Genomic DNA, 26,146 nt, shown 5'->3' with positions numbered 1-26,146 from the left:
CAATTTCAAGGCTTTATGAGACGCATGCAAATCCAACCACACAGGTATCGGCTCACACCAGTCAGAAGAACCATCAGCAACAAAACTACCAACAATTCATGCTGAAGGGGTTGTGGAGAAGTGCATACCCTCTAGGTTAAGTGGGACTTTGCCGCCAGCCGCGGCGGGTCCTCAAAGTGTAGCAACAACCGACGAGAGGGGGTAGGGAACTGAACGCACTAAGGTATGGGATCAGAAGGGCACAAGCAACTGACGCTTGCAAGGCAAGTTTAATAACAAAGCCTAGCCGTATATATACCCCTAAAGCAGGGAATTTGCCTCGTCACGCCTTATCGGCATCAGCTGGTTGGTTGGCTTCTCGGCTTAGTGACACCTTATCAGCATCAGCTGTTTGGTTGGCTGCTCGGCTTCTCCCTCAAAGGCACCAATTTCCCCTCCAGGGTTGCTTTTCCTAGCTTTAGGGAACAACCAGGGACTCCCAGTAACTGAGCAGGTCCCTGGAGCGATTTGGCCAAAGGCCATCTCCTTTTGTATGTTCATACCATAAAGTCCAGGATGCATACCAAGGAGAGTACAGTCGGGCCCTGAGGCTTAGGAGGGTCTTAGTGGCGCCTTCCTCAGAGGGCAATGCTCGCCACAGGACTTCACCTGGTAAGAGGCACTAATGGGAACAGAATGGAGGTGCCTTTACAAGGTAAACACTGAGTTACGATATGATCCAGCAGGCACACTCCTGGGCCTATAACCTAAGAAAGAAGACAGAAGTGGAAAGACACAGGCAGGCAAATCTGCATTGCAGGAGTATTACAATAGCCAGGACATGGAAGCAACCAGAAAGTCCATCAACAGATGAGTGGACAAAGAAGAACAGGGACCTGTACAGATGGAATATTAGCCAAGGAACCAAAGGAAACAATGCCATCAACAGCACCATCGGTGAGGCTAGAGTTCATCACGCACCTTGCAGTAAGTCACAGAGCGAAAGATACATAGCCTACGATATCAGTTATAGGTGTTTCCTAAAAATTGATATCACTGAAGATATTTCCACAGAGAAAGGCAATCACAGATGCAATAAAGAGATTTATGGTTCACCCATGGACAGGTGTGAGAATTGTGTACATTAGGAAATTGGGTTTAAGAGAGAGATACAAACACAGGTGAAATACAAAATCACCAAAGGCCTATGGAATACCAAGAGAAGAGTACTCAACATTGTGTCATAAGCTACATGGGAAAAGGATCCAAAGACGACTAGATACGTGTTTATGTATAAAAGAGCCACATCTTTCACACCTACAACAAGCAAAACATTGTAATCAAACTTGCTGTGAGAAACAATAAACATTGAATTAAAAAACGAACAAGTCAGTCGTGAGGCACAAACATAAGGGGCTTTTTCCTGGCACAGTCCATTCTAATTGACAACCGAGAATACGACTTCCACGGAGGCTCTGTTGCCCGAGTAACCAGGTTTGGTAAAGGAGACCTGCTGCCGCCTTGTGGCCGTTTCTCAAAACAGCAGCTTTAAACCCAGTGCTAATGGTCACTTGATATTCAAAATCATTGCAGGCCTATAAATGACACCTGCCCTCAAAAACGATTCTTGGGTCGTCCATCGAGGAAAAAAACTCAAAAGACGTGCACACTTCAAAACGACAATTTCAAGAGGCATATTTTGTGCACATTTTGTCTTCTCTTTCTTTCTCTTGTGATAAATAAAAGGGCATGGAAAAATGCTCAACATCAGGAATTAATAAAGCCATGCAAATCCAGTCGACAGAAACGTTCACCCACCGTCGTCAGAATGATCATCAGCCACAGAGTCTACAAAGAATAAATGCTCAAGGTGTTTTAGAGAACTCTGTGCCCTCTAGCGGCCGCTGGGACGTAACCTGGTAACAGCTAGTAGTGAGAACACCGTGGAGGTGCATTGAAAGGTAAAAATTGAGCTAACCTGTAATCGGGTAGGCCCACTGATGGGCCTATCTCCCGAGTAGACCAAAATCAAAAAGACACAGGCTGGCCATCCTGCGCTGCAGCAACATGTACCATAGCCAAGACTTGGAAGAAACCCAAATGTCCATCAACAGAACAATGCACCAAGAAGAAGGGGGCCCATGTGCACAATGGAACATGAGCCACGGAAGAGCATGCAACAGTGCCGCTGGCACCACCGTAGAAGGATCTAGAGATACCCACCCAAAAGGAAGTACGAAAGAAACCGAAATAGAAATATCCTATGACATCACTTATAGCTGTTACTTCAACATTGATACCCATGAAGTCATTTCCAAGAGAAGGCCGTGCATAGATGCAGAAAACCAACTATGCTTAACCAAGTGGAAAGGTGTAAGGAATGTATGAATTTGGATATGGGGGTTTACAGACATGTACTGATACATATGAAATATATAATCACAAAATACCTAAGGAATACCAAGAGAGGTCGACTCAACACTCTGTAATAACCTACACGGGAAAGGATCCAAAGATGAATAGATTGATACATACATATGATGAACCAGATGCAGTACACCTAGAACACACACCACATTTTTATCCAATTGGCTGTGATACTGGATAACAATTAAATTTTAAAAAACACACAAGAAGTAAGGAGATATAAGCTCTTGGGGGTTTGCCCTGACACACTGCACTCTCATTTGCAGCCTACTAACACAATTTCCAGGAAGCCTCTGTTGCAGGAAAACCCAGAGTTGGAAATGGAGAAATGCTGCCGCCTTGTGGCCGTTTCCCGCAAGAGCGGCTTTAAACGCATAGCTATGGGTCACTTAACATTCACAAGGACTCAGGCCTCTAAAAGACACCTGCCCTCAAAAAAAAAATGTCCTGAGCTCGGCAGTGGTGAAAAAAATTCGAAGGAGGCAAATGTGTCAAAGAGATAGTATGAAGAGGTAAGTTTTACTCACTCTTTATCAAAAAAAGCAAAATGGAGAAAAGCTCAACCTCAGGAATGATCAGACTCCTCTAAGCTACAAAAAGCTTTCAGCTCACCCAAGTTAACTACCGTCAGCCAAAAGACTACAAACAATAAATGCTGAAGGGGTTTTAGAGAACTCTGTTCCCTCTGTCTGCGGAGGACATGTCTAGTTGTAACAGCCAATAATGAGAACAGAAAGGAGCTGCGTTTTCAATTAAAAATTGAGCCACCCTTCCATCCAGAACACCCACAGCCGAGCCTCTCACCTGAGAAGACAGGCTGCAAGAGCTGCACTCCACGAGTTTTCACAGTAGCCAAAGACACCGAAGCAACCCAAATGTCCATCAACAGATGAATGGATAAGAAGAGCTGGTCCGTGGACACAGTGGACTATTAGCCATGGAAAACAAGGAAACACTGCTCTTTGAGGCACCCGAGATGAGCCTAGAGATCATCACAGAACATGAGTTAAGTCGGAAAGCAAAAGGCATACCGTATGACATCACCTATAGGCGTTATCTAACAGCTGACACAAATGAACATATTTCCACAAAGAAAGACACTCACACACTTAGAAAACAAACTAAGCTTAAGTAAAATGAAAGGTGGGGGGAATGGATAAATTAAGATTAGTGTCACCATATGTGTACAAATACGTATTAAATATATATATCAAACAGACCGACCATATAGCAAGGGAGGTCACCAGAACACTCTGCAATAATTTACATGGGAAGAGGATCTGTACAAGAATATCTATATCTATATCTATATCTATATCTATATATAGATATATATATATATATATAAAACGTACAAATGAACCAGATTCTGTACATATAGGACCAACAGTATTCTAATCATTACCCCGATTTAAACAAATTAAAAGAGCGAACAAGAAGTAATGTGACATACACTTCTGGGGTTTTTTCCTGGCACATTCCATTCTAATTGACAACCTGGGAACAGGACTTCCAGAAGGCTCTGCTGCCCTAGTAACCAGATGTGGGAATGTAGCAATGCTGACGCCTTGTGGCCGTTTCCCACAGCAGCAGCTTTAAAGTCAGTGCTAATGGTCACTCAATATTCACACCCATTGCAGGCTTGTAAATGACACCTGCCCTCCAAAACAAAATCCTGGGGTCGAAAATCGACCAAAAAAGTCGAAAGAGGGCAACCTTCCAAGAAGACAATTTCGAGAGGTTTATTGTACTCACGGTTTTTTTTTTTCTGTTTTTGTTTAACAGAATAAAAAAAGGCGTGGAAAAATGCTGAACCTTAGGAATTATTAGACACGAAAATACACGTTACAATAACCTATCATGTCACACGACTCAGCATGGCCAGCAGCAAAACTTCTGCAAACAAGAAATGCTGACGGGGTGGTGAAGAAATGCGTACCCTCGGTTCTAAGTGGGACGTGGTAAGAGCCCCTAAGGAAAACACAGTGGAGTTGCCTGGAAAGGGTCAACATTGAGCGACCGTTCAATCAAGCATAGCCACTGCTGGGTCTATCACCTGAGAGGATGAGAATCAAAAAGACACGGGCTGGCAATCCTGCAATCCAGCAATGTTTACCATAGCCAACACTTGGAAGCAATGAAAATGCCCAGCCACAGAGGAATGCAGAAAGGAGCAGTGGTCCATGGACACAATGGAAGAGTACTCCAGTGAAAAGTAGAAATTCCATTTTAAAAACAGATATAAGTAAGGAGACATCAGCTTTGGGGGGTTTCTCCAGACACATCCCACCGTCATTGATAACCGAGGAACACCACTGGCAGGAAGGTCTGCTTCACTAGTTACCAGAGTGGGAAACGCAGAAATGCTGCAGCCCTCTGGCCGTTACGTGCAACGGCAGCTTGAAAACCCGTGCTAATGGTCACTTCGTGTGCACAAGTTCTGGAGGGCTGTCAATGAAACCTGCCCTCAAAATGTCTTGAGGGAGGTAGTGGCCAAAATATTTCAAAAGGCGGCACATAGTTCAAGAAAAGAATGGGATGAGGTAAGCTACACACACAGTTTGAAGGAAAAAAGGACATCCCTGAAAGCTCAATTTCAAGGCTTTATGAGACGCATGCAAATCCAACCACAGAGGTATGGGCTCACACCAGTCAGAAGAACCATCAGCAACAAGACTACCAACAATTCATGCTGAAGGGGTTGTGGAGAAGTGCATACCCTCTAGGTTAAGTGGGACTTTGCCGCCAGCCGCGGCGGGTCCTCAAAGTGTAGCAACAACCGACGAGAGGGGGTAGGGAACTGAACGCACCAAGGTATGGGATCAGAAGGGCACAAGCAACTGACGCTTGCAAGGCAAGTTTAATAACAAAGCCTAGCCGTATATATACCCCTAAAGCAGGGAATTTGCTTCGTCACGCCTTATCGGCATCAGCTGGTTGGTTGGCTTCTCGGCTCAGTCACACCTTATCAGCATCAGCTGGTTGGTTGGCTGCTCGGCTTCTCCCTCAAAGGCACCAATTTCCCCTCCAGGGTTGCTTTTCCTAGCTTTAGGGAACAACCAGGGACTCCCAGTAACTGAGCAGGTCCCTGGAGCGATTTGGCCAAAGGCCATCTCCTTTTGTATGTTCATACCATAAAGTCCAGGATGCATACCAAGGAGAGTACAGTCGGGCCCTGAGGCTTAGGAGGGTCTTAGTGGCGCCTTCCTCAGAGGGCAATGCTCGCCACAGGACTTCACCTGGTAAGAGACACTAATGGGAACAGAATGGAGGTGCCTTTACAAGGTAAACACTGAGTTACGATATGATCCAGCAGGCACACTCGTGGGCCCATAACCTAAGAAAGAAGACAGAAGTGGAAAGACACAGGCAGGCAAATCTGCATTGCAGGAGTATTACAATAGCCAGGACATGGAAGCAACCAGAAAGTCCATCAACAGATGAGTGGACAAAGAAGAACAGGGACCTGAACAGATGGAATATTAGCCAAGGAACAAAAGGAAACAATGCCATCAACAGCACCATCGGTGAGGCTAGAGTTCATCACGCACCTTGCAGTAAGTCACAGAGCGAAAGATACATAGCCTACGATATCACTTATAGGTGTTCCCTGAAAATTGATATCACTGAAGATATTTCCACAGAGAAAGGCAATCACAGATGCAATAAACAGATTTATGGTTCACCCATGGACAGGTGTGAGAATTGTGTACATTAGGAAATTGGGTTTAAGAGAGAGATACAAACACAGGTGAAATACAAAATCACCAAAGGCCTACGGAATACCAAGAGAAGAGTACTCAACATTGTGTCATAAGCTACATGGGAAAAGGATCCAAAGAAGACTAGATACATGTTTATGTGTAAAAGAGCCACATCTTTCACACCTACAACAAGCAAAACATTGTAATCAAACTTGCTGTGAGAAACAATAAACATTGAATTAAAAAACGAACAAGTCAGTCGTGAGGCACAAACATAAGGGGCTTTTTCCTGGCACAGTCCATTCTAATTGACAACCGAGAATACGACTTCCACGGAGGCTCTGTTACCCGAGTAACCAGGTTTGGTAAAGGAGACCTGCTGCCGCCTTGTGGCCGTTTCTCAAAACAGCAGCTTTAAACCCAGTGCTAATGGTCACTTGATATTCAAAATCATTGCAGGCCTATAAATGACACCTGCCCTCAAAAACGATTCTTGGGTCGTCAATCGAGGAAAAAAACTCAAAAGATGTGCACACTTCAAAACGACAATATCAAGAGGCATATTTTGTGCACATTTTGTCTTCTCTTTCTTTCTCTTGTGATAAATAAAAGGGCATGGAAAAATGCTCAACATCAGGAATTAATAAAGCCATGCAAATCCAGTCGACAGAAACGTTCACCCACCGTCGTCAGAATGATCATCAGCCACAGAGTCTACAAAGAATAAATGCTCAAGGTGTTTTAGAGAACTCTGTGCCCTCTAGCGGCCGCTGGGACGTTACCTGGTAACAGCTAGTAGTGAGGACACCGTGGAGGTGCATTGAAAGGTAAAAATTGAGCTAACCTGTAATCGGGTAGGCCCACTGATGGGCCTATCTCCCGAGTAGACCAAAATCAAAAAGACACAGGCTGGCCATCCTGCGCTGCAGCAACATGTACCATCGCCAAGACTTGGAAGAAACCCAAATGTCCATCAACAGAACAATGCACCAAGAAGAAGGGGGCCCATGTGCACAATGGAACATGAGCCACGGAAGAGCATGCAACAGTGCCGCTGGCACCACCGTAGAAGGATCTAGAGATACCCACCCAAAAGGAAGTACGAAAGAAACCGAAATAGAAATATCCTATGACATCACTTATAGCTGTTACTTCAACATTGATACCCATGAAGTCATTTCCAAGAGAAGGCCGTGCATAGATGCAGAAAACCAACTATGCTTAACCAAGTGGAAAGGTGTAAGGAATGTATGAATTTGGATATGGGGGTTTACAGACATGTACTGATACATATGAAATATATAATCACAAAATACCTAAGGAATACCAAGAGAGGTCGACTCAACACTCTGTAATAACCTACACGGGAAAGGATCCAAAGATGAATAGATTGATACATACATATGATGAACCAGATGCAGTACACCTAGAACACACACCACATTTTTATCCAATTGGCTGTGATACTGGATAACAATTAAATTTTAAAAAACACACAAGAAGTAAGGAGATATAAGCTCTTGGGGGTTTGCCCTGACACACTGCACTCTCATTTGCAGCCTACTAACACAATTTCCAGGAAGCCTCTGTTGCAGGAAAACCCAGAGTTGGAAATGGAGAAATGCTGCCGCCTTGTGGCCGTTTCCCGCAAGAGCGGCTTTAAACGCATAGCTATGGGTCACTTAACATTCACAAGGACTCAGGCCTCTAAAAGACACCTGCCCTCAAAAAAAAAATGTCCTGAGCTCGGCAGTGGTGAAAAAAATTCGAAGGAGGCAAATGTGTCAAAGAGATAGTATGAAGAGGTAAGTTTTACTCACTCTTTATCAAAAAAAGCAAAATGGAGAAAAGCTCAACCTCAGGAATGATCAGACTCCTCTAAGCTACAAAAAGCTTTCAGCTCACCCAAGTTAACTACCGTCAGCCAAAAGACTACAAACAATAAATGCTGAAGGGGTTTTAGAGAACTCTGTTCCCTCTGTCTGCGGAGGACATGTCTAGTTGTAACAGCCAATAATGAGAACAGAAAGGAGCTGCGTTTTCAATTAAAAATTGAGCCACCCTTCCATCCAGAACACCCACAGCCGAGCCTCTCACCTGAGAAGACAGGCTGCAAGAGCTGCACTCCACGAGTTTTCACAGTAGCCAAAGACACCGAAGCAACCCAAATGTCCATCAACAGATGAATGGATAAGAAGAGCTGGTCCGTGGACACAGTGGACTATTAGCCATGGAAAACAAGGAAACACTGCTCTTTGAGGCACCCGAGATGAGCCTAGAGATCATCACAGAACATGAGTTAAGTCGGAAAGCAAAAGGCATACCGTATGACATCACCTATAGGCGTTATCTAACAGCTGACACAAATGAACATATTTCCACAAAGAAAGACACTCACACACTTAGAAAACAAACTAAGCTTAAGTAAAATGAAAGGTGGGGGGAATGGATAAATTAAGATTAGTGTCACCATATGTGTACAAATACGTATTAAATATATATATCAAACAGACCGACCATATAGCAAGGGAGGTCACCAGAACACTCTGCAATAATTTACATGGGAAGAGGATCTGTACAAGAATCTATATCTATATCTATATCTATATCTATATATAGATATATATATATATATATATAAAACGTACAAATGAACCAGATTCTGTACATATAGGACCAACAGTATTCTAATCATTACCCCGATTTAAACAAATTAAAAGAGCGAACAAGAAGTAATGTGACATACACTTCTGGGGTTTTTTCCTGGCACATTCCATTCTAATTGACAACCTGGGAACAGGACTTCCAGAAGCCTCTGCTGCCCTAGTAACCAGATGTGGGAATGTAGCAATGCTGACGCCTTGTGGCCGTTTCCCACAGCAGCAGCTTTAAAGTCAGTGCTAATGGTCACTCAATATTCACACCCATTGCAGGCTTGTAAATGACACCTGCCCTCCAAAACAAAATCCTGGGGTCGAAAATCGACCAAAAAAGTCGAAAGAGGGCAACCTTCCAAGAAGACAATTTCGAGAGGTTTATTGTACTCACGGTTTTTTGTTTTCTGTTTTTGTTTAACAGAATAAAAAAAGGCGTGGAAAAATGCTGAACCTTAGGAATTATTAGACACGAAAATACACGTTACAAAAACCTATCATGTCACACCACTCAGCATGGCCATCAGCGAAACTTCTGCAAACAAGAAATGCTGACGGGTTGGTGAAGAAATGCGTACCCTCGGTTCTAAGTGGGTCGTGGTAAGAGCCCCTAAGGAAAACACAGTGGAGTTGCCTGGAAAGGGTCAACATTGAGCGACCGTTCAATCAAGCATACCCACTGCTGGGTCTATCACCTGAGAGGATGAGAATCAAAAAAGACACGGGCTGGCAATCCTGCAATCCAGCAATGTTTACCGTAGCCAACACTTGGAAGCAATGAAAATGCCCAGCCACAGAGGAATGCAGAAAGGAGAAGTGGTCCATGGACACAATGGAAGAGTACTCCAGTGAAAAGTAGAAATTCCATTTTAAAAACAGATATAAGTAAGGAGACATCAGCTTTGGGGGGTTTCTCCAGACACATCCCACCGTCATTGATAACCGAGGAACAACACTGGCAGGAAGGTCTGTTTCACTAGTTACCAGAGTGGGAAACGCAGAAATGCTGCAGCCCTCTGGCCGTTACGTGCAACGGCAGCTTGAAAACCCGTGCTAATGGTCACTTCGTGTGCACAAGTCCTGGAGGGCTGTCAATGAAACCTGCCCTCAAAATGTCTTGAGGGAGGTAGTGGCCAAAATATTTCAAAAGGCGGCACATAGTTCAAGAAAAGAATGGGATGAGGTAAGCTACACACACAGTTTGAAGGAAAAAAGGACATCCCTGAAAGCTCAATTTCAAGGCTTTATGAGACGCATGCAAATCCAACCACACAGGTATCGGCTCACACCAGTCAGAAGAACCATCAGCAACAAAACTACCAACAATTCATGCTGAAGGGGTTGTGGAGAAGTGCATACCCTCTAGGTTAAGTGGGACTTTGCCGCCAGCCGCGGCGGGTCCTCAAAGTGTAGCAACAACCGACGAGAGGGGGTAGGGAACTGAACGCACTAAGGTATGGGATCAGAAGGGCACAAGCAACTGACGCTTGCAAGGCAAGTTTAATAACAAAGCCTAGCCGTATATATACCCCTAAAGCAGGGAATTTGCCTCGTCACGCCTTATCGGCATCAGCTGGTTGGTTGGCTTCTCGGCTTAGTGACACCTTATCAGCATCAGCTGTTTGGTTGGCTGCTCGGCTTCTCCCTCAAAGGCACCAATTTCCCCTCCAGGGTTGCTTTTCCTAGCTTTAGGGAACAACCAGGGACTCCCAGTAACTGAGCAGGTCCCTGGAGCGATTTGGCCAAAGGCCATCTCCTTTTGTATGTTCATACCATAAAGTCCAGGATGCATACCAAGGAGAGTACAGTCGGGCCCTGAGGCTTAGGAGGGTCTTAGTGGCGCCTTCCTCAGAGGGCAATGCTCGCCACAGGACTTCACCTGGTAAGAGGCACTAATGGGAACAGAATGGAGGTGCCTTTACAAGGTAAACACTGAGTTACGATATGATCCAGCAGGCACACTCCTGGGCCTATAACCTAAGAAAGAAGACAGAAGTGGAAAGACACAGGCAGGCAAATCTGCATTGCAGGAGTATTACAATAGCCAGGACATGGAAGCAACCAGAAAGTCCATCAACAGATGAGTGGACAAAGAAGAACAGGGACCTGTACAGATGGAATATTAGCCAAGGAACCAAAGGAAACAATGCCATCAACAGCACCATCCGTGAGGCTAGAGTTCATCACGCACCTTGCAGTAAGTCACAGAGCGAAAGATACATAGCCTACGATATCAGTTATAGGTGTTTCCTAAAAATTGATATCACTGAAGATATTTCCACAGAGAAAGGCAATCACAGATGCAATAAAGAGATTTATGGTTCACCCATGGACAGGTGTGAGAATTGTGTACATTAGGAAATTGGGTTTAAGAGAGAGATACAAACACAGGTGAAATACAAAATCACCAAAGGCCTATGGAATACCAAGAGAAGAGTACTCAACATTGTGTCATAAGCTACATGGGAAAAGGATCCAAAGACGACTAGATACGTGTTTATGTATAAAAGAGCCACATCTTTCACACCTACAACAAGCAAAACATTGTAATCAAACTTGCTGTGAGAAACAATAAACATTGAATTAAAAAACGAACAAGTCAGTCGTGAGGCACAAACATAAGGGGCTTTTTCCTGGCACAGTCCATTCTAATTGACAACCGAGAATACGACTTCCACGGAGGCTCTGTTGCCCGAGTAACCAGGTTTGGTAAAGGAGACCTGCTGCCGCCTTGTGGCCGTTTCTCAAAACAGCAGCTTTAAACCCAGTGCTAATGGTCACTTGATATTCAAAATCATTGCAGGCCTATAAATGACACCTGCCCTCAAAAACGATTCTTGGGTCGTCCATCGAGGAAAAAAACTCAAAAGACGTGCACACTTCAAAACGACAATTTCAAGAGGCATATTTTGTGCACATTTTGTCTTCTCTTTCTTTCTTTTGTGATAAATAAAAGGGCATGGAAAAATGCTCAACATCAGGAATTAATAAAGCCATGCAAATCCAGTCGACAGAAACGTTCACCCACCGTCGTCAGAATGATCATCAGCCACAGAGTCTACAAAGAATAAATGCTCAAGGTGTTTTAGAGAACTCTGTGCCCTCTAGCGGCCGCTGGGACGTAACCTGGTAACAGCTAGTAGTGAGAACACCGTGGAGGTGCATTGAAAGGTAAAAATTGAGCTAACCTGTAATCGGGTAGGCCCACTGATGGGCCTATCTCCCGAGTAGACCAAAATCAAAAAGACACAGGCTGGCCATCCTGCGCTGCAGCAACATGTACCATAGCCAAGACTTGGAAGAAACCCAAATGTCCATCAACAGAACAATGCACCAAGAAGAAGGGGGCCCATGTGCACAATGGAACATGAGCCACGGAAGAGCATGCAACAGTGCCGCTGGCACCACCGTAGAAGGATCTAGAGATACCCACCCAAAAGGAAGTACGAAAGAAACCGAAATAGAAATATCCTATGACATCACTTATAGCTGTTACTTCAACATTGATACCCATGAAGTCATTTCCAAGAGAAGGCCGTGCATAGATGCAGAAAACCAACTATGCTTAACCAAGTGGAAAGGTGTAAGGAATGTATGAATTTGGATATGGGGGTTTACAGACATGTACTGATACATATGAAATATATAATCACAAAATACCTAAGGAATACCAAGAGAGGTCGACTCAACACTCTGTAATAACCTACACGGGAAAGGATCCAAAGATGAATAGATTGATACATACATATGATGAACCAGATGCAGTACACCTAGAACACACACCACATTTTTATCCAATTGGCTGTGATACTGGATAACAATTAAATTTTAAAAAACACACAAGAAGTAAGGAGATATAAGCTCTTGGGGGTTTGCCCTGACACACTGCACTCTCATTTGCAGCCTACTAACACAATTTCCAGGAAGCCTCTGTTGCAGGAAAACCCAGAGTTGGAAATGGAGAAATGCTGCCGCCTTGTGGCCGTTTCCCGCAAGAGCGGCTTTAAACGCATAGCTATGGGTCACTTAACATTCACAAGGACTCAGGCCTCTAAAAGACACCTGCCCTCAAAAAAAAAATGTCCTGAGCTCGGCAGTGGTGAAAAAAATTCGAAGGAGGCAAATGTGTCAAAGAGATAGTATGAAGAGGTAAGTTTTACTCACTCTTTATCAAAAAAAGCAAAATGGAGAAAAGCTCAACCTCAGGAATGATCAGACTCCTCTAAGCTACAAAAAGCTTTCAGCTCACCCAAGTTAACTACCGTCAGCCAAAAGACTACAAACAATAAATGCTGAAGGGGTTTTAGAGAACTCTGTTCCCTCTGTCTGCGGAGGACATGTCTAGTTGTAACAGCCAATAATGAGAACAGAAAGGAGCTGCGTTTTCAATTAAAAATTGAGCCACCCTTCCATCCAGAACACCCACAGCCGAGCCTCTCACCTGAGAAGACAGGCTGCAAGAGCTGCACTCCACGAGTTTTCACAGTAGCCAAAGACACCGAAGCAACCCAAATGTCCATCAACAGATGAATGGATAAGAAGAGCTGGTCCGTGGACACAGTGGACTATTAGCCATGGAAAACAAGGAAACACTGCTCTTTGAGGCACCCGAGATGAGCCTAGAGATCATCACAGAACATGAGTTAAGTCGGAAAGCAAAAGGCATACCGTATGACATCACCTATAGGCGTTATCTAACAGCTGACACAAATGAACATATTTCCACAAAGAAAGACACTCACACACTTAGAAAACAAACTAAGCTTAAGTAAAATGAAAGGTGGGGGGAATGGATAAATTAAGATTAGTGTCACCATATGTGTACAAATACGTATTAAATATATATATCAAACAGACCGACCATATAGCAAGGGAGGTCACCAGAACAGTCTGCAATAATTTACATGGGAAGAGGATCTGTACAAGAATATCTATATCTATATCTATATCTATATCTATATATAGATATATATATATATATATAAAACGTACAAATGAACCAGATTCTGTACATATAGGACCAACAGTATTCTAATCATTACCCCGATTTAAACAAATTAAAAGAGCGAACAAGAAGTAATGTGACATACACTTCTGGGGTTTTTTCCTGGCACATTCCATTCTAATTGACAACCTGGGAACAGGACTTCCAGAAGGCTCTGCTGCCCTAGTAACCAGATGTGGGAATGTAGCAATGCTGACGCCTTGTGGCCGTTTCCCACAGCAGCAGCTTTAAAGTCAGTGCTAATGGTCACTCAATATTCACACCCATTGCAGGCTTGTAAATGACACCTGCCCTCCAAAACAAAATCCTGGGGTCGAAAATCGACCAAAAAAGTCGAAAGAGGGCAACCTTCCAAGAAGACAATTTCGAGAGGTTTATTGTACTCACGGTTTTTTTTTTTTCTGTTTTTGTTTAACAGAATAAAAAAAGGCGTGGAAAAATGCTGAACCTTAGGAATTATTAGACACGAAAATACACGTTACAATAACCTATCATGTCACACGACTCAGCATGGCCAGCAGCAAAACTTCTGCAAACAAGAAATGCTGACGGGGTGGTGAAGAAATGCGTACCCTCGGTTCTAAGTGGGACGTGGTAAGAGCCCCTAAGGAAAACACAGTGGAGTTGCCTGGAAAGGGTCAACATTGAGCGACCGTTCAATCAAGCATAGCCACTGCTGGGTCTATCACCTGAGAGGATGAGAATCAAAAAGACACGGGCTGGCAATCCTGCAATCCAGCAATGTTTACCATAGCCAACACTTGGAAGCAATGAAAATGCCCAGCCACAGAGGAATGCAGAAAGGAGCAGTGGTCCATGGACACAATGGAAGAGTACTCCAGTGAAAAGTAGAAATTCCATTTTAAAAACAGATATAAGTAAGGAGACATCAGCTTTGGGGGGTTTCTCCAGACACATCCCACCGTCATTGATAACCGAGGAACACCACTGGCAGGAAGGTCTGCTTCACTAGTTACCAGAGTGGGAAACGCAGAAATGCTGCAGCCCTCTGGCCGTTACGTGCAACGGCAGCTTGAAAACCCGTGCTAATGGTCACTTCGTGTGCACAAGTTCTGGAGGGCTGTCAATGAAACCTGCCCTCAAAATGTCTTGAGGGAGGTAGTGGCCAAAATATTTCAAAAGGCGGCACATAGTTCAAGAAAAGAATGGGATGAGGTAAGCTACACACACAGTTTGAAGGAAAAAAGGACATCCCTGAAAGCTCAATTTCAAGGCTTTATGAGACGCATGCAAATCCAACCACAGAGGTATGGGCTCACACCAGTCAGAAGAACCATCAGCAACAAGACTACCAACAATTCATGCTGAAGGGGTTGTGGAGAAGTGCATACCCTCTAGGTTAAGTGGGACTTTGCCGCCAGCCGCGGCGGGTCCTCAAAGTGTAGCAACAACCGACGAGAGGGGGTAGGGAACTGAACGCACCAAGGTATGGGATCAGAAGGGCACAAGCAACTGACGCTTGCAAGGCAAGTTTAATAACAAAGCCTAGCCGTATATATACCCCTAAAGCAGGGAATTTGCTTCGTCACGCCTTATCGGCATCAGCTGGTTGGTTGGCTTCTCGGCTCAGTCACACCTTATCAGCATCAGCTGGTTGGTTGGCTGCTCGGCTTCTCCCTCAAAGGCACCAATTTCCCCTCCAGGGTTGCTTTTCCTAGCTTTAGGGAACAACCAGGGACTCCCAGTAACTGAGCAGGTCCCTGGAGCGATTTGGCCAAAGGCCATCTCCTTTTGTATGTTCATACCATAAAGTCCAGGATGCATACCAAGGAGAGTACAGTCGGGCCCTGAGGCTTAGGAGGGTCTTAGTGGCGCCTTCCTCAGAGGGCAATGCTCGCCACAGGACTTCACCTGGTAAGAGACACTAATGGGAACAGAATGGAGGTGCCTTTACAAGGTAAACACTGAGTTACGATATGATCCAGCAGGCACACTCGTGGGCCCATAACCTAAGAAAGAAGACAGAAGTGGAAAGACACAGGCAGGCAAATCTGCATTGCAGGAGTATTACAATAGCCAGGACATGGAAGCAACCAGAAAGTCCATCAACAGATGAGTGGACAAAGAAGAACAGGGACCTGAACAGATGGAATATTAGCCAAGGAACAAAAGGAAACAATGCCATCAACAGCACCATCGGTGAGGCTAGAGTTCATCACGCACCTTGCAGTAAGTCACAGAGCGAAAGATACATAGCCTACGATATCACTTATAGGTGTTCCCTGAAAATTGATATCACTGAAGATATTTCCACAGAGAAAGGCAATCACAGATGCAATAAACAGATTTATGGTTCACCCATGGACAGGTGTGAGAATTGTGTACATTAGGAAATTGGGTTTAAGAGAGAGATACAAACACAGGTGAAATACAAAATCACCAAAGGCCTACGGAATACCAAGAGAAGAGTACTCAACATTGTGTCATAAGCTACATGGGAAAAGGATCCAAAGAAGACTAGATACATGTTTATGTGTAAAAGAGCCACATCTTTCACACCTACAACAAGCAAAACATTGTAATCAAACTTGCTGTGAGAAACAATAAACATTGAATTAAAAAACGAACAAGTCAGTCGTGAGGCACAAACATAAGGGGCTTTTTCCTGGCACAGTCCATTCTAATTGACAACCGAGAATACGACTTCCACGGAGGCTCTGTTACCCGAGTAACCAGGTTTGGTAAAGGAGACCTGCTGCCGCCTTGTGGCCGTTTCTCAAAACAGCAGCTTTAAACCCAGTGCTAATGGTCACTTGATATTCAAAATCATTGCAGGCCTATAAATGACACCTGCCCTCAAAAACGATTCTTGGGTCGTCAATCGAGGAAAAAAACTCAAAAGATGTGCACACTTCAAAACGACAATATCAAGAGGCATATTTTGTGCACATTTTGTCTTCTCTTTCTTTCTCTTGTGATAAATAAAAGGGCATGGAAAAATGCTCAACATCAGGAATTAATAAAGCCATGCAAATCCAGTCGACAGAAACGTTCACCCACCGTCGTCAGAATGATCATCAGCCACAGAGTCTACAAAGAATAAATGCTCAAGGTGTTTTAGAGAACTCTGTGCCCTCTAGCGGCCGCTGGGACGTTACCTGGTAACAGCTAGTAGTGAGGACACCGTGGAGGTGCATTGAAAGGTAAAAATTGAGCTAACCTGTAATCGGGTAGGCCCACTGATGGGCCTATCTCCCGAGTAGACCAAAATCAAAAAGACACAGGCTGGCCATCCTGCGCTGCAGCAACATGTACCATCGCCAAGACTTGGAAGAAACCCAAATGTCCATCAACAGAACAATGCACCAAGAAGAAGGGGGCCCATGTGCACAATGGAACATGAGCCACGGAAGAGCATGCAACAGTGCCGCTGGCACCACCGTAGAAGGATCTAGAGATACCCACCCAGAAGGAAGTACGAAAGAAACCGAAATAGAAATATCCTATGACATCACTTATAGCTGTTACTTCAACATTGATACCCATGAAGTCATTTCCAAGAGAAGGCCGTGCATAGATGCAGAAAACCAACTATGCTTAACCAAGTGGAAAGGTGTAAGGAATGTATGAATTTGGATATGGGGGTTTACAGACATGTACTGATACACATGACATATATAATCACAAAATACCTAAGGAATACCAAGAGAGGTCGACTCAACACTCTGTAATAACCTACACGGAAAAGGATCCAAAGATGAATAGATTGATACATACATATGATGAACCAGATGCAGTACACCTAGAACACACACCACATTTTTACTCAATTGGCTGTGATACTAGATAACAATTAAATTTTAAAAAACACACAAGAAGTAAGGAGATATAAGCTCTTGGGGGTTTGCCCTGACACACTGCACTCTCATTTGCAGCCTACTAACACAATTTCCAGGAAGCCTCTGTTGCAGGAAAACCCAGAGTTGGAAATGGAGAAATGCTGCCGCCTTGTGGCCGTTTCCCGCAAGAGCGGCTTCAAACGCATAGCTATGGGTCACTTAACATTCATAAGGACTCAGGCCTCTAAAAGACACCTGCCCTCAAAAAAAAAAATGTCCTGAGCTCGGCCGTGGCGAAAAAAATTCAAAGCAGGCAAATGTGTCAAAGAGATAGTATGATAGAGGTAAGTTTTACTCACTCTTTATCAAAAAAAGGAAAATGGAGAAAAGCTCAACCTCAGGAATGATCAGACTCCTCTAAGCTACAAAAAGCTTTCAGCTCACCCAAGTTAACTACCGTCAGCCAAAAGACTACAAACAATAAATGCTGAAGGGGTTTTAGAGAACTCTGTTCCCTCTGTCTGTGGAGGACATGTGTAGTTGTAACAGCCAATAATGAGAACAGAAAGGAGCTGCGTTTTCAATTAAAAATTGAGCCACCCTTCCATCCAGAACACCCACAGCCGAGCCTCTCACCTGAGAAGACAGGCTGCAAGAGCTGCACTCCACGAGTTTTCACAGTAGCCAAGACACCGAAGCAACCCAAATGTCCATCAACAGATGAATGGATAAGAAGAGCTGGTCCGTGGACACAGTGGACTATTAGCCATGGAAAACAAGGAAACACTGCTCTTTGAGGCACCCGAGATGAGCCTAGAGATCATCACAGAACATGAGTTAAGTCGGAAAGCAAAAGGCATACCGTATGACATCACCTATAGGCGTTATCTAACAGCTGACACAAATGAACATATTTCCACAAAGAAAGACACTCACACACTTAGAAAACAAACTAAGCTTAAGTAAAATGAAAGGTGGGGGGAATGGATAAATTAAGATTAGTGTCACCATATGTGTACAAATACGTATTAAATATATATATCAAACAGACCGACCATATAGCAAGGGAGGTCACCAGAACAGTCTGCAATAATTTACATGGGAAGAGGATCTGTACAAGAATATATATCTATATCTATATCTATATCTATATCTATATATAGATATATATATATATATATATAAAACGTACAAATGAACCAGATTCTGTACATATAGGACCAACAGTATTCTAATCATTACCCCGATTTAAACAAATTAAAAGAGCGAACAAGAAGTAATGTGACATACACTTCTGGGGTTTTTTCCTGGCACATTCCATTCTAATTGACAACCTGGGAACAGGACTTCCAGAAGGCTCTGCTGCCCTAGTAACCAGATGTGGGAATGTAGCAATGCTGACGCCTTGTGGCCGTTTCCCACAGCAGCAGCTTTAAAGTCAGTGCTAATGGTCACTCAATATTCACACCCATTGCAGGCTTGTAAATGACACCTGCCCTCCAAAACAAAATCCTGGGGTCGAAAATCGACCAAAAAAGTCGAAAGAGGGCAACCTTCCAAGAAGACAATTTCGAGAGGTTTATTGTACTCACGGTTTTTTTTTTCTGTTTTTGTTTAACAGAATAAAAAAAGGCGTGGAAAAATGCTGAACCTTAGGAATTATTAGACACGAAAATACACGTTACAATAACCTATCATGTCACACGACTCAGCATGGCCAGCAGCAAAACTTCTGCAAACAAGAAATGCTGACGGGGTGGTGAAGAAATGCGTACCCTCGGTTCTAAGTGGGACGTGGTAAGAGCCCCTAAGGAAAACACAGTGGAGTTGCCTGGAAAGGGTCAACATTGAGCGACCGTTCAATCAAGCATAGCCACTGCTGGGTCTATCACCTGAGAGGATGAGAATCAAAAAGACACGGGCTGGCAATCCTGCAATCCAGCAATGTTTACCATAGCCAACACTTGGAAGCAATGAAAATGCCCAGCCACAGAGGAATGCAGAAAGGAGCAGTGGTCCATGGACACAATGGAAGAGTACTCCAGTGAAAAGTAGAAATTCCATTTTAAAAACAGATATAAGTAAGGAGACATCAGCTTTGGGGGGTTTCTCCAGACACATCCCACCGTCATTGATAACCGAGGAACACCACTGGCAGGAAGGTCTGCTTCACTAGTTACCAGAGTGGGAAACGCAGAAATGCTGCAGCCCTCTGGCCGTTACGTGCAACGGCAGCTTGAAAACCCGTGCTAATGGTCACTTCGTGTGCACAAGTTCTGGAGGGCTGTCAATGAAACCTGCCCTCAAAATGTCTTGAGGGAGGTAGTGGCCAAAATATTTCAAAAGGCGGCACATAGTTCAAGAAAAGAATGGGATGAGGTAAGCTACACACACAGTTTGAAGGAAAAAAGGACATCCCTGAAAGCTCAATTTCAAGGCTTTATGAGACGCATGCAAATCCAACCACAGAGGTATGGGCTCACACCAGTCAGAAGAACCATCAGCAACAAGACTACCAACAATTCATGCTGAAGGGGTTGTGGAGAAGTGCATACCCTCTAGGTTAAGTGGGACTTTGCCGCCAGCCGCGGCGGGTCCTCAAAGTGTAGCAACAACCGACGAGAGGGGGTAGGGAACTGAACGCACCAAGGTATGGGATCAGAAGGGCACAAGCAACTGACGCTTGCAAGGCAAGTTTAATAACAAAGCCTAGCCGTATATATACCCCTAAAGCAGGGAATTTGCTTCGTCACGCCTTATCGGCATCAGCTGGTTGGTTGGCTTCTCGGCTTAGTGACACCTTATCAGCATCAGCTGTTTGGTTGGCTGCTCGGCTTCTCCCTCAAAGGCACCAATTTCCCCTCCAGGGTTGCTTTTCCTAGCTTTAGGGAACAACCAGGGACTCCCAGTAACTGAGCAGGTCCCTGGAGCGATTTGGCCAAAGGCCATCTCCTTTTGTATGTTCATACCATAAAGTCCAGGATGCATACCAAGGAGAGTACAGTCGGGCCCTGAGGCTTAGGAGGGTCTTAGTGGCGCCTTCCTCAGAGGGCAATGCTCGCCACAGGACTTCACCTGGTAAGAGACACTAATGGGAACAGAATGGAGGTGCCTTTACAAGGTAAACACTGAGTTACGATATGATCCAGCAGGCACACTCGTGGGCCCATAACCTAAGAAAGAAGACAGAAGTGGAAAGACACAGGCAGGCAAATCTGCATTGCAGGAGTATTACAATAGCCAGGACATGGAAGCAACCAGAAAGTCCATCAACAGATGAGTGGACAAAGAAGAACAGGGACCTGAACAGATGGAATATTAGCCAAGGAACAAAAGGAAACAATGCCATCAACAGCACCATCGGTGAGGCTAGAGTTCATCACGCACCTTGCAGTAAGTCACAGAGCGAAAGATACATAGCCTACGATATCACTTATAGGTGTTCCCTGAAAATTGATATCACTGAAGATATTTCCACAGAGAAAGGCAATCACAGATGCAATAAACAGATTTATGGTTCACCCATGGACAGGTGTGAGAATTGTGTACATTAGGAAATTGGGTTTAAGAGAGAGATACAAACACAGGTGAAATACAAAATCACCAAAGGCCTACGGAATACCAAGAGAAGAGTACTCAACATTGTGTCATAAGCTACATGGGAAAAGGATCCAAAGAAGACTAGATACATGTTTATGTGTAAAAGAGCCACATCTTTCACACCTACAACAAGCAAAACATTGTAATCAAACTTGCTGTGAGAAACAATAAACATTGAATTAAAAAACGAACAAGTCAGTCGTGAGGCACAAACATAAGGGGCTTTTTCCTGGCACAGTCCATTCTAATTGACAACCGAGAATACGACTTCCACGGAGGCTCTGTTACCCGAGTAACCAGGTTTGGTAAAGGAGACCTGCTGCCGCCTTGTGGCCGTTTCTCAAAACAGCAGCTTTAAACCCAGTGCTAATGGTCACTTGATATTCAAAATCATTGCAGGCCTATAAATGACACCTGCCCTCAAAAACGATTCTTGGGTCGTCAATCGAGGAAAAAAACTCAAAAGATGTGCACACTTGAAAACGACAATTTCAAGAGGCATATTTTGTGCACATTTTGTCTTCTCTTTCTTTCTCTTGTGATAAATAAAAGGGCATGGAAAAATGCTCAACATCAGGAATTAATAAAGCCATGCAAATCCAGTCGACAGAAACGTTCACCCACCGTCGTCAGAATGATCATCAGCCACAGAGTCTACAAAGAATAAATGCTCAAGGTGTTTTAGAGAACTCTGTGCCCTCTAGCGGCCGCTGGGACGTTACCTGGTAACAGCTAGTAGTGAGAACACCGTGGAGGTGCATTGAAAGGTAAAAATTGAGCTAACCTGTAATCGGGTAGGCCCACTGATGGGCCTATCTCCCGAGTAGACCAAAATCAAAAAGACACAGGCTGGCCATCCTGCGCTGCAGCAACATGTACCATCGCCAAGACTTGGAAGAAACCCAAATGTCCATCAACAGAACAATGCACCAAGAAGAAGGGGGCCCATGTGCACAATGGAACATGAGCCACGGAAGAGCATGCAACAGTGCCGCTGGCACCACCGTAGAAGGATCTAGAGATACCCACCCAGAAGGAAGTACGAAAGAAACCGAAATAGAAATATCCTATGACATCACTTATAGCTGTTACTTCAACATTGATACCCATGAAGTCATTTCCAAGAGAAGGCCGTGCATAGATGCAGAAAACCAACTATGCTTAACCAAGTGGAAAGGTGTAAGGAATGTATGAATTTGGATATGGGGGTTTACAGACATGTACTGATACACATGACATATATAATCACAAAATACCTAAGGAATACCAAGAGAGGTCGACTCAACACTCTGTAATAACCTACACGGAAAAGGATCCAAAGATGAATAGATTGATACATACATATGATGAACCAGATGCAGTACACCTAGAACACACACCACATTTTTACTCAATTGGCTGTGATACTAGATAACAATTAAATTTTAAAAAACACACAAGAAGTAAGGAGATATAAGCTCTTGGGGGTTTGCCCTGACACACTGCACTCTCATTTGCAGCCTACTAACACAATTTCCAGGAAGCCTCTGTTGCAGGAAAACCCAGAGTTGGAAATGGAGAAATGCTGCCGCCTTGTGGCCGTTTCCCGCAAGAGCGGCTTTAAACGCATAGCTATGGGTCACTTAACATTCACAAGGACTCAGGCCTCTAAAAGACACCTGCCCTCAAAAAAAAAATGTCCTGAGCTCGGCAGTGGTGAAAAAAATTCGAAGGAGGCAAATGTGTCAAAGAGATAGTATGAAGAGGTAAGTTTTACTCACTCTTTATCAAAAAAAGCAAAATGGAGAAAAGCTCAACCTCAGGAATGATCAGACTCCTCTAAGCTACAAAAAGCTTTCAGCTCACCCAAGTTAACTACCGTCAGCCAAAAGACTACAAACAATAAATGCTGAAGGGGTTTTAGAGAACTCTGTTCCCTCTGTCTGCGGAGGACATGTCTAGTTGTAACAGCCAATAATGAGAACAGAAAGGAGCTGCGTTTTCAATTAAAAATTGAGCCACCCTTCCATCCAGAACACCCACAGCCGAGCCTCTCACCTGAGAAGACAGGCTGCAAGAGCTGCACTCCACGAGTTTTCACAGTAGCCAAAGACACCGAAGCAACCCAAATGTCCATCAACAGATGAATGGATAAGAAGAGCTGGTCCGTGGACACAGTGGACTATTAGCCATGGAAAACAAGGAAACACTGCTCTTTGAGGCACCCGAGATGAGCCTAGAGATCATCACAGAACATGAGTTAAGTCGGAAAGCAAAAGGCATACCGTATGACATCACCTATAGGCGTTATCTAACAGCTGACACAAATGAACATATTTCCACAAAGAAAGACACTCACACACTTAGAAAACAAACTAAGCTTAAGTAAAATGAAAGGTGGGGGGAATGGATAAATTAAGATTAGTGTCACCATATGTGTACAAATACATATTAAATATATATATCAAACAGACCGACCATATAGCAAGGGAGGTCACCAGAACACTCTGCAATAATTTACATGGGAAGAGGATCTGTACAAGAATCTATATCTATATCTATATCTATATCTATATCTATATATAGATATATATATATATATATAAAACGTACAAATGAACCAGATTCTGTACATATAGGACCAACAGTATTCTAATCATTACCCCGATTTAAACAAATTAAAAGAGCGAACAAGAAGTAATGTGACATACACTTCTGGGGTTTTTTCCTGGCACATTCCATTCTAATTGACAACCTGGGAACAGGACTTCCAGAAGGCTCTGCTGCCCTAGTAACCAGATGTGGGAATGTAGCAATGCTGACGCCTTGTGGCCGTTTCCCACAGCAGCAGCTTTAAAGTCAGTGCTAATGGTCACTCAATATTCACACCCATTGCAGGCTTGTAAATGACACCTGCCCTCCAAAACAAAATCCTGGGGTCGAAAATCGACCAAAAAAGTCGAAAGAGGGCAACCTTCCAAGAAGACAATTTCGAGAGGTTTATTGTACTCACGGTTTTTTGTTTTCTGTTTTTGTTTAACAGAATAAAAAAAGGCGTGGAAAAATGCTGAACCTTAGGAATTATTAGACACGAAAATACACGTTACAAAAACCTATCATGTCACACCACTCAGCATGGCCATCAGCGAAACTTCTGCAAACAAGAAATGCTGACGGGTTGGTGAAGAAATGCGTACCCTCGGTTCTAAGTGGGTCGTGGTAAGAGCCCCTAAGGAAAACACAGTGGAGTTGCCTGGAAAGGGTCAACATTGAGCGACCGTTCAATCAAGCATACCCACTGCTGGGTCTATCACCTGAGAGGATGAGAATCAAAAAAGACACGGGCTGGCAATCCTGCAATCCAGCAATGTTTACCGTAGCCAACACTTGGAAGCAATGAAAATGCCCAGCCACAGAGGAATGCAGAAAGGAGAAGTGGTCCATGGACACAATGGAAGAGTACTCCAGTGAAAAGTAGAAATTCCATTTTAAAAACAGATATAAGTAAGGAGACATCAGCTTTGGGGGGTTTCTCCAGACACATCCCACCGTCATTGATAACCGAGGAACAACACTGGCAGGAAGGTCTGTTTCACTAGTTACCAGAGTGGGAAACGCAGAAATGCTGCAGCCCTCTGGCCGTTACGTGCAACGGCAGCTTGAAAACCCGTGCTAATGGTCACTTCGTGTGCACAAGTCCTGGAGGGCTGTCAATGAAACCTGCCCTCAAAATGTCTTGAGGGAGGTAGTGGCCAAAATATTTCAAAAGGCGGCACATAGTTCAAGAAAAGAATGGGATGAGGTAAGCTACACACACAGTTTGAAGGAAAAAAGGACATCCCTGAAAGCTCAATTTCAAGGCTTTATGAGACGCATGCAAATCCAACCACACAGGTATCGGCTCACACCAGTCAGAAGAACCATCAGCAACAAAACTACCAACAATTCATGCTGAAGGGGTTGTGGAGAAGTGCATACCCTCTAGGTTAAGTGGGACTTTGCCGCCAGCCGCGGCGGGTCCTCAAAGTGTAGCAACAACCGACGAGAGGGGGTAGGGAACTGAACGCACTAAGGTATGGGATCAGAAGGGCACAAGCAACTGACGCTTGCAAGGCAAGTTTAATAACAAAGCCTAGCCGTATATATACCCCTAAAGCAGGGAATTTGCCTCGTCACGCCTTATCGGCATCAGCTGGTTGGTTGGCTTCTCGGCTTAGTGACACCTTATCAGCATCAGCTGTTTGGTTGGCTGCTCGGCTTCTCCCTCAAAGGCACCAATTTCCCCTCCAGGGTTGCTTTTCCTAGCTTTAGGGAACAACCAGGGACTCCCAGTAACTGAGCAGGTCCCTGGAGCGATTTGGCCAAAGGCCATCTCCTTTTGTATGTTCATACCATAAAGTCCAGGATGCATACCAAGGAGAGTACAGTCGGGCCCTGAGGCTTAGGAGGGTCTTAGTGGCGCCTTCCTCAGAGGGCAATGCTCGCCACAGGACTTCACCTGGTAAGAGGCACTAATGGGAACAGAATGGAGGTGCCTTTACAAGGTAAACACTGAGTTACGATATGATCCAGCAGGCACACTCCTGGGCCTATAACCTAAGAAAGAAGACAGAAGTGGAAAGACACAGGCAGGCAAATCTGCATTGCAGGAGTATTACAATAGCCAGGACATGGAAGCAACCAGAAAGTCCATCAACAGATGAGTGGACAAAGAAGAACAGGGACCTGTACAGATGGAATATTAGCCAAGGAACCAAAGGAAACAATGCCATCAACAGCACCATCGGTGAGGCTAGAGTTCATCACGCACCTTGCAGTAAGTCACAGAGCGAAAGATACATAGCCTACGATATCAGTTATAGGTGTTTCCTAAAAATTGATATCACTGAAGATATTTCCACAGAGAAAGGCAATCACAGATGCAATAAAGAGATTTATGGTTCACCCATGGACAGGTGTGAGAATTGTGTACATTAGGAAATTGGGTTTAAGAGAGAG

This window comes from Kogia breviceps, chromosome 3 (genome assembly GCF_026419965.1).
Source record: "Kogia breviceps isolate mKogBre1 chromosome 3, mKogBre1 haplotype 1, whole genome shotgun sequence".
Taxonomy (NCBI): Eukaryota; Metazoa; Chordata; class Mammalia; order Artiodactyla; family Physeteridae; genus Kogia; species Kogia breviceps.
This window is presented reverse-complemented; position numbering follows the sequence as displayed.